General features: G+C 48.3%; 1 protein-coding gene across 1 annotated transcript in view; it reads left to right on the plus strand.

Annotated features, from left to right (window-relative positions):
• The first annotated feature begins 6444 nt into the window (after positions 1 to 6444).
• FBLIM1 (filamin binding LIM protein 1) overlaps positions 6445 to 10186 on the plus strand; it is a 38320-nt gene continuing 34578 nt past the window's right edge. Inside the window, exon 1 of the mRNA XM_044668687.1 lies at positions 6445 to 6546. The gene's annotated coding sequence lies outside the window, so the exon portion shown is untranslated. The remainder of the gene's footprint in view (positions 6547 to 10186) is intronic.

Below are 10186 nucleotides of genomic sequence, written 5' to 3' on the forward strand. Positions count from 1 at the left end.
GCTGAGCTCCAGGGGCAGGTAGGGGAGCTGTTTCCTGTCCGCGGTTCCCCCTAGAAAGCTTTCACCTTTTATGGTAAAGGGATTGCTGTGGGACCGGCTGGGAAAGAGGGAGGAAGAGAAAGAATTGGGGGAGGGAGGGAGGGAAGGAGGGGAGGAGAAGAGGGAAGGAGGGAGGGAGGGGAGGAGGAGAGGGAGGGAGGCTGGCAGACTGGGGGCCGGGAGAAAGGAAGGGGCTGTGATGTCAGCGGGGAGGCTCGCTTACCTCCCTGACCCGGGCAGAAGGCACAGCGGGGCTGCCGGAGAGAGTGAGCGGGACTGACTGGCGGCTCCCGGAGCTCAGGTGAGTGGAACAATGGGGACTCCGCGGCGGAGGGGAAACAGTCAAGGGGATTCCGGGAGGCTGCGGGGCCGGGGGTTCGAGCCCCAACTCCCGCTCGGGATGGGGCAGGGAAGGAGCAGGGGCTCTCCCCTCGCCCTGGAGGCGAACCCTCTGAAGAATAGAGACGGACGGAGCTGGGGGAGCTGTCCCTAGTGGTGACCCGGTCCGGGGGAGGAGAGGGTAGGGAAGAGTGCTCACCCCGAGGGCAACACCAGTGCCCTGCTGGACCTCAGCTGCCCCAGCACCCCCAGTACCGGCGGACACCCTGCCCAGCTCCCTACAGATGGTAGAGGAATTGGCCCTGGCTCTAAGCAGAGACACCTCCTGCCCAACCCAAGGATAACTAGGCTTGGAGCTAAAAGAGCACTTAGAAGTCGGCCAATCCTATCGCTTTATAAACGAGGAAACTGAGGCACAGAGCGGTTTAGTGATTTGCCCAGTTAGGAATTTGAACTCAGGTCCTCCAGAGTTCTCCCACTACACCAGTTCCAAGCATCTGTTTCTAAATCCGACCCTAGGATTCCTTGTCTGATTCCAATCCCTATACTCATGGGAGGAGAGGAGGGGAAGACCTGGGTGGTTTAGAGGTGGGGGTCGAAGCTTTCACTATCCCTTCGACCCCTTTGTTCCCTGGGACAAGAGCTGGGTGCTGCTCTTCTCTGGGACACTTTGTCTGCCTCCTTGGCTAGGTTAAGAGAGAGTTTGTGGAAAGGCAGAATGGCCCCCTGGCCACAGCCTAGAAGCTGCAGAGGAGCTCCCCAAGGAGCTAGGGGACAGACACCTTCCAGAGAGCTCCTGAATTCCTTTCAGATGACAGAATTTTGACCTGGGAGCAATCCCAGAGGTCAACAAGTACAAGCCCTTCATTTTACAGGTGAGATCCAGAGAAGACACAAAGCGGCAGATGAAGGACTTTTCCCCCATCAGCAATCAGGGGTGGGGGCCCCTCCCCCTCACTCCACCATCTCTGTTCCCACAAGGAGGGGAACAGTCAGTGAACATTGCCCGGCTGCTTGGGGCCTCCCATCCACTCCCGAGCTCTGCTGAGTGGAAGGAGAGGCCAGGGAAAGGCTATTTTTGTGACTCCTAATTATCACAGAAGATTAAACCTCAGCCCATCCCCCGGTGGCAGGACTGAATATGTGCCCCTTCTGGAGCACTCCCTTGCCACACAACCTTTGCCATCCTCCCCCCAATGGCACCCTTTGTGTGTGTTTATTTGATGGCTTTTGTTTTCACATCACTTTCAGTTCCCAACAGAACTTTTTCTCCTTGTAACAAAGAATAAAAAAAGGAGAAAGAAATGAATTTCCCAACATTTCCTAAAACATCAACCAAGTCTGATAACATATCCAGTGGCCTCATTTCTGCAAAGGAATACTCCCATCCCTTGAAGTGATTAGATTAAGGTCTTAATCACTTACTTGGTACCAGACACTGTGCTAATTATTCCATCACCTCTCCCCTTCTCAGCCCTTCCCCACTCTCATTTATAGAGTCAGTCAGTTAACAAGCATTTATATGACATTTTCCCCAATCATTCCCATTTTATAGAAAAGTAGACTGGAGTCCAGGAGCTGAAGAGACTTACCTGGGGTGCCACAGCTATGAATTATGGAGGCAGTGGCATGCTAGAAAGAGACTTGGATTTTGAATATTTACCATTAATGGGAATCCAGGCAAATCCCTTTGCTTCTCTGAGCCTCAGGACCCATATCTGGAAAATGGGAATAATTTCATGCTTGAACTATCTCCCTCATAAGATATTTGTGAGAAGGCACTTTATAAAAAGCCAGTGCTTCAGCACAACTGAAATGGGGGTAAGTGACAGAATGGAGGACTCAAACTCAAGTCTTGGCTGCCAGATGGAAAGAAGAGGCTTTCCCTATTTGATTTCTTTAGCTGAGCTCTCAATTACTGTATGTACTCTGCTCCTTGTTTATTCTGCTGGGGATGATTGCTTGACTTGGTTCGAGTCTGTATGTATTTGTATGTTGAGAGGCAGGACATGAAGGGAGCCCTAGTTCTAGGAAAAATAAAAGCAGGAACAGTGAAAGCTGTGGTGAGGGAGGGAATATGCATTTATGTAAGTACCTACTATGTGCTAGGCACTGTGCTTAGCCTTTTTAGAAATGCCTCTTTTAAAGGGAGGCTTAGGGAGCTTAGTGGATAGAGTACCAGGTCTGGGGTGAAGCAGGACCTGAGTTCAAATCTAGTCTTAGACTCTTCCTAGCTTGTGACCCTGGGCAAGTCACTTAACCCCAATTCCCTAGCCCTTCTGTCCTAGAGTTGTTACTGGGTCAGAAAGTAGGGGCTTAATTTTTTTTTAAAAGGGGTGGGGATAGTTCTGGTTCCAGTTTTTCCCAGCCCCATGCTCCAGTTTGGCCTCAGACCAGAATGCTTGTTAAGTCACTAAGAATGTATCAAGCCACAGATTTTCCGGGGTGAGAAGGGTACAGCCCCCCCATACTGTTTGACACTGACTAAACAACTGGCTAGGACAGAGCCCCTTCAGACCTGCTAGATCCCCTGGGTTTTGCCTCCTTTGGGGGCGGGGATGAGGGACCCACTGCAGCCTGCTTCTGCCGGCCCCAGCTCCTCCTCCCCACTCCTGGACTGAGCCCTGAGGCTCAGGCAAGGGCTGGGTCCCAGCCGGCTCTCTCTTCCTTCCTCAGAGCAGGAAATGACTTTCCTTTTCTTTGTTCTTACTTTCTCCTTCCCCACCCCCCAGACTGGATATCCGCTTGGTCCATCTGAGGCAAAGCTGAGGGGGGATGCGAAGTGGCCCAGGTTGGGGCGGGGCGCGTCCCGATCCCCAGCTTGGTGGGGAGTGACTAGCTCTAGCCTCCGGAGAGCTCTGGCCCTTTAAGGGAGGGAGAGGAGAGGGTCTGACCACCCCCCACTCCCCTCCCACAGAATTCTGGGGATGACCATCGAGGGAGGCTGGGTTCTCCCCCTCCCCGCCCCCCACCGCGGCCCCAAATGGGGTCAGGCCTCCAGCCCGGCGCAAGGGTCTTTGGGGTGGAATGGGATTTGAAAATTCCAAGCTCCCCGTTCCCATGGGGACTGACTTCCCCACCAGTAACCACAAGCAAGGCCGAGAGAAGGGGGAGGGCAGGAGCCCCGGAGTGGGTTTGCACAGCTGTCAGCATCTGGGCTGCAGGGCCAGATTCCTCTGCCCCAGGCTGCCGCTCCGTTTTTCTAACGAAATCCAGAAAGAATGACTTTCCCAGAGAGGGGGTGGCCGTGAGAGTGAGTGAGTGAGTGGTGGGGACGCTCCATTAGAATTTGGGGGGGGGGGGGTGAAGGGAGGGTGGCTCCTGAGAAGGAAAGCTTAAAGGAAAATTGTTAAGGAGTTTAGGTATTTCCAGGAACTGGAAAAAGGACTCTCAGAGATCAGCTAGAATTCTTTCCCAAAAACTCAAACCCTTACTTTCTGCCTGAGGAGCATATCTAAGACAGAAGGGCAAATGGAGTTAAGTGACTTGCCCAGGGCCACACAACTAGGAAGTGTCTGCATACAGGTTTGAACTCAGGTCCTCACAACTCCAGACCTGATTCTCTATGCCAGGGGTCCCCAACTTATGGCTCTTTCTGCAGGAGCCATAAAGTCCATTTTTTTTCAGGCACTGTTACAGGAGCGGCACTGTGAGCACTGTACGGCTCTCACAAAATTACATTTTAAAAAATGTGGCGTTTATGGCTCTCACGGCCAAAAAGGTTGCCGACCCCTGCTCTATGCCATCCAGCTGCCCCATACCATCCTCTTTTCAGAAGGAGAAGTTGAGGCTTAGAAAGGATCACACAGCTAAGAAGCAGTCTTTTCCGAGATTTGAACCCAGGTCTTCTGACCCTTAATCTGGTGCCCTTTCCAACACCTGAAGGCTAACAATCTATTTCACTATCCTCAGTTCTCAGTGACAGTAACAATTCTCTGGGGCTTGGCTATAGCTTTCCCAGCAGGCACAGCAATATGAACACAGTACTCTTCAGACTGGGACACTGGAAAATTTGGGGGCTCCTCATATCATCCAATGGAAACATAGACTTAATCAAAGCACCCCATCACTGAATGTCACCATAGAGGCCCCTGGAATTCTAAGCTTAGATTCAGAGGGTTACATCCTCATAGATTTAGAGTAGGGCAGGACTTCAGACTGAGTCTATCTCCCTCTCTCATTTTGGGGAAACTGAGGACCAGAGATGTTAAGTGGTTTCTTTGCAGTAGCTGAGATTTCAGACTCCTAGTCCGAGACTAGTGTTCAAATCCCAGTTTGGAGAGCGAATTTGGGGAAATCATTAACAATCAGAGCCGTAGCTTCTTCATAGGACTGTGGTGAGGAGAATTCTCCATGCCTTAAAGTGATATAAGCATGGGAGCTTCAGATAGGACAGCCTGGACATTACGTTTCTGGCCTTTTACCCAGGTCTAGAGCCAAGGGCGTGCTGGCCAGTGTCCCCAGGGGAACAAAAGTATACAAGGTGCACTGTTAGGCTTCATCTGCACTATTAATATTTCCTCCATCACTTTCTTAAGTCTAGACAATCAAAAACAATCCATCAAGCCCTGATTTGTCACATTTGCTGATTTCTCAGGCATAAAATTCTCACGTGGAAAATTGAACAACCCATAAAAGAGCGGCCTGGCTCCCACATGTCACCACCAAATAAAGGGCTCCCTTTTTCTGAAAGCTTAAGATTCCCTCCCAGCCCAGCTTCTCTAGAACTGGGGACCACTAGAGATAGTCTGCAGTGGCTGCCTGGGCTGGGTCCTTTCTTTGCCATTGCAGGGTAACACTGACCCAAGGTGTAGACCCACACCTAGTTCAGAGCCTTCGGAGGCTCTGAGACATCTGCTGTCCAGGGCAGCCAAGCTGACTTCTTGTAGCTTTGTAAAAGTGCTTACTCAATGCAGTGCTGGTATGTAGTGGGGGCTTAATAAGTGCTCATTTCCTTCCTTCCTTCCAAGGGTGGTCTTGGAGTCAAGAGAAAGACCTCAGTTCCATTCTGGGCTGAGGTACTTGTCAGCTGTGGGGTGTGTGTGTGTGTGTGTGTGTGTGTGTGTGTGTGTGTGTGTGTGTAAAAGGTAAAAGAAAGACAGAGATAGGGAGGGAGAGAAAGAGAGGGGGAGAGAGAGGAAGTGGAGAAAGACAAAAGGAGGCAGAGGAAGAGAGAGAAGACAGAGGGGGAAAGGAAGGGGGAAAGAGGCAGACAGAGACAGAGACAGAGAGAAGGAAGAGAACAATAGATAGACTATGGGCAAACCATTTATCTGACACCTAAATTAACCTCTATAAAACTGAGGTCACAATACTTGTGCTACTGATCTCATAGTGAGGTTGTAGCATCCATTCTTGGTCAGGGGAAGGTTCTGGAGCTGGAAAAGACCCCAGAGTCTACCTTGGTCTCATCTTCTCATTTTAGAGATCTGAATGCTGAGAAGGTCCAAGGAAAGTTAAGTGACTTGCCCAAGGTCATACCACAGATGATTTGAATCTAGGTCCTGTGGCTCTGGGGCCAGTCATTAGTCCCTCCCCTGGATTGTGATATCTCCCTAGAAATATGACTTGTTATCAAGTAACTTCGCGGTGTAGACTAGAGTGAAAACAAAAGTGAAATGCATTGTGAATTCTCCCACACTTGAGAGATTTAAGTAGGAGGTTAGAAACCATAGAATCATAGATCTAAATCTGACCGAGAGCTTATTGACTACTAGTCCAGTCCCCTCACTTTCTGAGTGAGAAAACTACAACCCAGAGAGGTTGTGACTTCTCTGGGTTACACAGGTAATGTGAGAAGTGGGATCTGAATCCAAGTCCTTTGACTTGTCAGGGATGTTTTAGGAGGAAGCTTTGTTTAGGGGGTTTGGATAGTCTCCCAGCTCCTACCAGCTCTGGTGTTCTGTGATTCCATTTGAAGAGCTTTTATAATCCCTAGTCTTTGGGGTTCCTGGGACTGGGCCAATGACTCTAGGTTGGGAGGATGCTTGGGACACCCTGCTGTAGCCAGGTAAAGCCAACATCTGCTCTGCTTCTCCCCTAGAATGTCTTCCTGAACCCAAATTTCCATCTCCAACTACTCCCAGACCAGTGGATTCTTCTCAGTAGAGAGAACGAACGCTGACCAGGGAGTGCAAAGAACTGAGTGGCTGGGCCCAAGAAAAGTAGGTAAGTCTGGGGTGGGGCTCTCGAGGGAGGGCTTGGATGAAGCAGTCATTGGGTGTATGAGTTGGGTTGCCTTGGGAGGCTGGGGAGGAGCCCTTCCTTCTTCCAGGGATCAATCATTAATTTGGTGAGCAGGGAGAGAATGCCCTTTGCACCATCTGACAGAGCATGAAGAATGGGTAGGGCTCAAGGCTCCTGAGTTCCATTCCCTGTCCTGGAAGCCTTCCAGGAACCTCAGTTGGTCAGTTTGTAAAATGGAACTCCTGGATGAGGGTTCATTCCCAGGATAGACAAAGGGATGAAAATACAAACAGAGGTATTTGAGAATACTTAGAAGGGGAATAAATAAATCAAAAGAAATAATATTGTACCTATATCTCTTCTCCTTCCCTAAATCACTGAAGGCAACTGTGACCCATTAAGAGTACTGGGGATAGGGGCAGCTGGGTAGCTCAGTGGATTGAGAGCCTAGAGACAGGAGGTCCTGGGTTCAAATCTGGCCTCAGACACTTCCCAGCTGTGTGACCCTGGGCAAGTCACTTGACCCCCATTGCCTACCCTTACCACTCTTCCACCTAGGAGCCAATATACAGAAGTTAAGGGTATAAAAAAAAAAAGAGTATTAGGGATATAGAGATAAATATATTTTTAAACCGTCACCTTTCATCTTAGAATCCATACTGTGTATTGCTTCTGAGGCAGAAGAGTAGTATGGATTAGGCAATGGGGGTTAAGTGACTTGCCCAGGGTCACCCAGCTAGGAAGTGTCTGAGGTCATATTTGAACCCAGGACCTCCCATCTCTAGACCTGACTCTCAATTGGCTGAGCCACCTAATTTTCCCTGGGATATAGAGTTAAGAAGATCTGACTTCATTGACTGCTTCTGACCCTAACTTAGCTGTTTTTGACCCTTCTGAAGTAAGACTCTGGAAGACGTCACCGATAGTGATGACGTTTTGGTCCTCTGAGTACAAAGGACAACCAGCACCTATCTTAGTCAACTCCCTAAGACTTATCTCTCTAGGCCGAGGTGATTTGCAGTCTGCCCTGGGGAGTTCTCCCAGTGGCACTTGGTGTTTTTACAATGGCTAATTGAACCCCACCCTTTAGGGCTAACTAGAATCTCAGCATATAGGATAAACTGGGAGAGGCCTTAAAACCTATACCTGAGAATGGTGTACCTGGGAAGGGTCTTAGAACACGAATGTCCGAGCCAGCAGGAATTCTAGAGGGGGCTCCCCTAGACTTCACCAGGAGATTTCAAGGGGTCCTTGAACTTGGGGGGAAATTTACAGCTTCATTTCTGCAAACTTCCTGGGTTTTGTACAATTTTTTTTCAGTTACTTGTAACATATGTTTTCTGATGTTTTAGGGTTCAGGCTTTTCCCCTTCCTCTCTTCCCCCTACCTCTAGGCTGTAAATAGTCTCAGTACTTTCATACAATATGTATTTCCATATTGCTTACCTAAGTCAGCACTCACTTCTAATTGAAAGTCAACATTTCCTCCAATTATGAACTTAAAAAAATGGTTATTCTGAGCAAAAAATAATTAGCCCTGGGGGGCAGCTGGGTGGCTCAGTGGATGGAGAGCCAGGCCTAGAGATGGGAGGTCCTGGGTTCAGATCTGTCAGACACTTCCCAGCTGTGTGACCCTGGGCAAGTCACTTGGCCCCCATTGCCTACCCTTACCACTCTTCTGCCTTGGAACCAATACACAGAATTGACTCCAAGACGGAAGGTGAGGGTTTAAAAAAAAAAACAACAAAAAACTAGCCCTTATTTTTTTAACCCTTACTTTCTGTTGTGTAGTTAGAAAATCTTGAACCACTGAACTACGTTACCGAGAATCCTTTTCCCTTCCCCCCACGTTTGTGTCCTTACATAATGTTTATAAGTTTGCTGTAAGCCCACCTCTCAGGCTCTTTTTCCCCCCTGTTTGCAGGTGGCTGGGAAAGCTGGCTTTTTACTCTAGCTTTTTATTTTAGTTATTATTAATAAATCTTATTAAATATAATACTTGGACTTATTGTATATTAATTTTTCATCTTACATTGTCCTAGTAACAACTCTAAGACAAGGGCTAGACAAAGTTAAGATTTGCCCAAGATCATACAGCTAGGAAGTATCTGAGGTCAAATTTGAACCCAGATCCTACTGACTCCAGACCTGGTAAGCTACCCATACCTAGCCTTCCCCTATAGCTAGCACTTATCTAGCCCTTTAAAGATTGGGAAACAATTTATAATTATTATCTCATGTGAACTTCGTAACAACCCCGGGAGATAGGTGCCATTATCATTCCCACTTTACAGGTGAGGAAATCAAGGCAGATAGAGGTTAAGTGACTTGCCCAGGGTCACACAGCCTTCCCAATTCCAATCTAGCCGTTTATCTACTTTGCCACCTAGCAGTCTCTAGGAAAGAGCCCCTTGACTTTACTAGACCCCCCAAAAAATAATCCAATCCCTTAATTTTACAGATGAGGAAAGTGAGACCCAAGAGGGGAAATTGAATTTACAAAGGTCATCATGCTAGTCAAGGTCAGAGCTGGAGTTGGAACTCAGATTTTCTGATTCTAAATTCAGTGTTTGTATATTACATTTCCCCCAAGTTTTTCAGATTATTCCTAGCCTCAAGCACAATGCTAGGCACACAGCAAGGTACTTAATAACTATTGAACTGCATGGCTCACATTTAAATCTGACCCTCTGTAGTTTACCCAGTGCTCAAGACTGTCAAAGCAACCCTGTAAAGCAGACAGTGCAAGTAGTATTCTCCCCATTTTGTAGAGGAGAAGACTAAGGCTCCAATAGGCAAAGTCCAGGGTTTCACAACTATGCCTTAGGGGCAACACTGTGGAAGAGATGCTTCTGTCTTTTCAAGGGAGGAGCCCTTGAATCTATCTTGTATGTGTCTGAATTTGCACACGTGTGTGCCAGCATGTCTGAACTCATGTATGTAGCTTCTCGGCTTGGGCTCTCTTGGAACAAGACAGCTACGAGACTGAGAATAGGAGAATTTAAATCAGCTCCATAGATGTTTGGTAAGTGCAGATTAGACAATGCCACAGAGAAGGTGCTGACAGGCACTGGTATAAGGAGCTTCCTCATCAGAGAGTTCCTTCTACAAGGGAAATCAGAGCACTAGCCCCATCTTCATCTTCCTCCTATCTAAATACAAAGCACTAGGCTGAATTCTGGGGCTTTGTTGTTATTTTTTAAGGGGGAAAAATGACTTGTCCCTGTCTAATGAGCTAGATCCTGAGCACATTAGCAGGATGAATGTGAGAAGGAAAAGGGAAACTCAGGGTGATCAGGGAAGCCTTCCTAGAAGGAGGCAGCATCTAAAGAGTCGGATCTTGAGAGAAGGGGGGGAATTCAACAGATGGGAGGAGGAAAGAGATCAGAACAAGAATAGGAGACAGAAAAGACTCTAGTTTGTCTGGGACATGAACATGCTTTGAGATGAGGGTGGGCAGGGAGATTGAAGCTAGACTGGAAGGAAGGATGGAAGGATGGAAAGAAGAAAGGAGGGAGAGAGGGAGGGAAGGAAAGAAGGAAGGAAAGAAGGAAGGAAGGAAGGAAGGAAGGAAGGAAGGAAGGAAGGAAGGAAGGAAGGAAGGAAGGAAGGAAGGAAGGAAG

The sequence above is a fragment of the Gracilinanus agilis genome, chromosome 3 (genome assembly GCF_016433145.1).
Source record: "Gracilinanus agilis isolate LMUSP501 chromosome 3, AgileGrace, whole genome shotgun sequence".
Lineage (NCBI taxonomy): Eukaryota > Metazoa > Chordata > Mammalia > Didelphimorphia > Didelphidae > Gracilinanus > Gracilinanus agilis.